Raw genomic sequence first — 4699 nt, forward strand, 5'->3', positions numbered from 1 at the left:
AGCTGCATTAATTTATGCTGATTGGTTGTGCTTTTGAAAACCATAATTGGAGGTGCAGTGTGTATATCATTAATATCCTCTGAAATGTGAAATCGCTTTCTTTGGACTCTGTTTTGCTTCGTTCCTGAACACATGCTGTTCCTCCCCACTGATATTTTGTATTATATTGTTTATCCAAAAAGCTGCGGCACTTATTCAAACCAATGTCTGACCAGATGGTAGAAAGGCATTTGGATTCCAAAAGTGCTTTGGAGATAGAATAATAAACCCACTTATTAGGTCTAGTTTTAAATAACAGATGGGGTGAGTTGTACACCTTATTAATGTTTTATTCAGTGGAGAAGTTAGAAAGTATGTTTGCCGAAAAAATGCCTGAGTATTTGAATGAAGGACAGATTTTAAGCAAGTGTGTCCGATACTATTTTCAATCTGGTTGCACTCATGCTAACATTATTTAGAGAGAAATTCTAAGTAGGTCTACTCAAAATCCTACACAATGGGGCTTACTCCCAGGAAAGTGTTCTTAGAATTGTACTGTTAGTCCCATTGAATGCAATGACCATGTGAGTATTCATGAGATGGAGGCTGTGGACCTAAGTAGTGTTTCTAGATGGTTAGAGTTCATCTAGACCATGCCTGATGTTCTTCAGTGTTTCAATAAATGAACCCTCTGCAGGCTGCCCAGGTTAGGGGAAATGGCTCTTGATGAGGGACTGGGAACTCAGAGTTAAGAAGTAAGTGCCTTGCCAAGCTGGAGATATACATCATATCTCTTAAAAAAACTGCTAAAATTTCCCTCCTTGTTTTTCTTTAGTATTTTTTATTCTCCTTCTTCCTCCCGCTGAGCAGCTCACCTGGAGTTCTGCCCACTAACTGGAAGAAAAGGAGAACAAGAGGAGCAGTAGAGACTGGGGTGGGATGATAGGGAGGGAAAAACTGTGGCGGTTGAGTTTGAGTTGTAGCCTTGCAATCCAACCTTGGAACCAACTTCATGAACTGTGACTGTGATGCGTTTTCTTTCTGTGAGGGCTAAGGAACTTTGGGGACCAGACTGCCAATAATGACCATCTACCAAAATGCTTTGGTCAGATAGGACCTTCAGAAATTCTGGAGTGAGGTGTGCTATAGAGGATTCTGTAGAGAATGTACAGTGCTCAGTTGCCTTCATGGAAACTATTCCATCACAATACACTGCAGTAGATAAAGTCTATAATACAAGGAGAATGTATCAAGAGAGTCACATTTCCTCTTGCCTATACATTTTAAAGTATTTATTAATAAAAGCGATTTTAAAAATAAAAGAACACAAGTATGTTGCTGTGTGGATAATGCAATAATCTAGTAAAACAAATAAGCTCAGACTTCTTAGAAGTTCCCTCCTAACCTTAAAGTAGACCATATTAGGAATCAAGATATATTTGAAGCAAGATGACCAAGACAGTAGAAAGCCAGACTGGTTGCTTTCTACCAGTTTTAATCCAGTGAGTGAGCTTTGCCATCAGGACTGTGTCCCAGACTAGAACATAAGAAGCTGCTGTGTACTACTAGAACTTTGGTCCATTTAACTCAGTACTATCTACTTTGGCTGTGGTTCTTGAGGCAGAGGAAAGTCTCTGTAAATACCTGTTACCCAAGATCCTTTATTAGAGACAGGAGGGATCGAATTGGGATGTTTGTTTAACATGCCAAAGATATGCTGTGCCACTGACAAGCAGTCTTGTATTAGCTCTGCTGCCCCCTCTAGGTAAGAGTTTCTGTTTTTCCTTGTCAAAGTATGACCAAAATAGAAAAACAACTCTTTATGACATTGATATTAAACAGGATTCTTAAACGCCTGGGAGACCCTACAATCCTACTTACCTTAATCAGAATATCATCACCCAAATTCGTAACCATCATTTAGCTATTAGCTGCAAGCTGTTGTTATGCTACATTGTCTTGACACAATTTTTGAAAGCTTTAAGCCCTGCATCACCTGTAAACTCTGCTGCTGATTTACATCTTAGCTGTGACCTTCAGGTCCACTGATCCCCAGGTATGGGACAGGCATGTTTTGGGGGAAATAAGTTCTAGTGAAATCAATACTTTTACGTCAAAATAAATGTTTTTAATAATGGATAAAATGGGGAAGAGGAGAATATAAGCAGCTTTAGGCCCCTGTTGGGGAGAAAGGTGGGGTATAAATTAAGTAAATAATACCCAAGCTAATTGAAGTGGTTTGTGAACTGCCATATTTAGGACCTCCACCTTCAAAGTGCCTTCCAGTGGCCTTTTCCAAATGGAACAACAGAATTGTTGTGAGGCACTGTCTGCAATGGAGGAAAGGCTCATGTGCTCACAGTTTAAAAAAAAAATTAATAAAACTATTTATTTACAAAATGTGCATGCTGCTTTTTTGCTGAATGAGGACTGCTACACCAATCGTTTCAGCATGGATTTTCTTGTAGAAAAGGAGGGGCAGATAGTAGGACCTATAAAAGTTCCCCCAAATAACACAAGTCCATCTCAAATTTAAGGATAGGTACTGTCTCTGTGCAGGTATAACTTGCAGTGCAGAGAGAATTGTAAACCTAATTAAGCTGTCAATATTGCACAGAGATATCTTTGAATATAGCCTTATCATAAGAGCTGATTAAAACAAACAGTACTGGAACCTTTGAAAAAATCTCTTTCCTCATGAGGTTTGTTTCCCCTTGACAAGCCTTAATAAAGAAAACTACATATGGCAAATTTGCTCTGTGCCTTGAAGCTTTCTGCAGAGGCCTGATTTAAACATGGCACTGGCTAATGCAAAAGAAATCACCTGCAGTACTTAGCATTCACAATGGGTCTCATTCAGGTTTTTTTTTTTCTGGGAAAAGAGGTGGCAGAACTCTCAAGAGGGAAATGAGGAAGAAACATGGGATTCTTTGAAATAATATTATTTTCACACACTATTGCTGAGTATTTTCAAGAGGTGCCAGAACTCCATTCCTTTGCGTTCCCACTGAAAAAAAGCCCCGCAATCATGTTTCAATCAAGCCCAATTGATACCTTTACAAAGAATTGAGGTATAGCTTCATGTGTTGCATGTATATTACATTAATTCATTCTGACTTTTTTTTCTTTTGTTTAATTACTGAGAATGGTCCTGGAAAACAGCTAACCTGGAATAACAGATTCAACTTCACTGATCATGGGCTCAGATGTATTTACATTTTTGACAGGTAATCACAGGAAGCCCAAAGAAGATGTGGCTACTTGTAATTCTACTTGGTGACTGTGTGATCTGGCTACAGTGCTAAGATTCTGAGGACCAAACAGATGTTGCAAATGTGAGTTGAGCTGCACAATTCTGGCATTAGGATAATTGTTTCAACATGGGCCTCAACACACAGCTCACTCTACAATAAAATACCATTGCAGAGCCAAGATGGGTTGAGTTGCAAGTCAGTCACTTGCCACATGGATCCACTCATTTTACCATGCAAGTTTGCTCTTGAGTTTCTTATAAATAAGATTTTAGATGGAGGAAGTGGAATAAATAGCAAAATATCCTTCAGTTTAGAAATGCTACGCGTTTAAACAGGCATATTTATTACACTTTCAGGACTCATAGTTATCTTTAAGGAGCTAAAAAAACCCGACAAATTTGGACCATCTGAAGCTAGCGATAGCAGGCCCTGTCTTGACTTTGAAAACAAATCAGTTGTCTGGTGGAAAATACAAGAAAGTGGGTCTGGGCAGCTGCTTGAGAGTCTTGGCTTCTGAGTGGGTACTGCTCATACTTTCCACTAGACTAGGGATTGTTTCTTGAAACTAATTTCTCTCTCTGGCACTGCATGCATACATGAGCAAAAGGAATCTTAACAGCTGCCAGAACCCAACAAGAGCCATGCTCAGGCCCACTCAAGACATGCCATAACATTTTGTTTTAACCCAAAGCAGTTCTGCAAGCTTGCAAATTTGAGGGAAGGAAAGTCAAGGTGGACAGGCTGCTCAGCTCTTTTCCCTTTACACATTTTTTTTCTGTTCAAAATAGCTCTTCCAGTTTCTTTTCTATCTGTGAGGTAAAAGAGATCTGCATGCATTGTCTCCCTTATTATGCTTACACTCTACTCACCCTCCCCCCCTTGTGGAATTCAAGATGGCCCACAGAGATTCACAGGAGGTTTCCTATCTAAGCAGTGGCCAATCCCAGCCGCTTAGTTTCACTTGCATCGTATGCCTTCAGATGATACCTGGACATCAGGAACTGAGTTGGCTCGCCTTCTTCCTCTGAAAAAAACAGTCTCCATAACACTAAGGGCCAAGCTACAAGTGACGAATGACACTTGAACGGCAAGTGGATTGAGAGGAGTTCAAGTGAACAGGGAGAAATACACTTGCCGTTCAAGAGTCATTCGTCACTTGTAGCTTCGCCCTAAGACTGCATGTCCTGGCCTGGGTAGTTATTAGAATTCTGGATTTGGACCGGTAAGACAGAGGTTTGAGGTCCCTCAGCCATGAAGGTCATTGGGTGGCCTTGACCCAGACACTAAATCTTAGCCCATCCTGCCTGATAGAGTTGTTGTGATGGGAAAAAAACCAGCATAGGCACTATGGAAACATAGAAAGGTAGCTCATTCTCTTAACACGGTTACACCACATGTTTGGTGGAACTTGGACTTCCCCAAACAAGATCATGCCCCTTAGTTGTGATGATATACATGCCATGAAC

Source organism: Eublepharis macularius, chromosome 7, assembly GCF_028583425.1.
Source record: "Eublepharis macularius isolate TG4126 chromosome 7, MPM_Emac_v1.0, whole genome shotgun sequence".
NCBI lineage: Eukaryota > Metazoa > Chordata > Lepidosauria > Squamata > Eublepharidae > Eublepharis > Eublepharis macularius.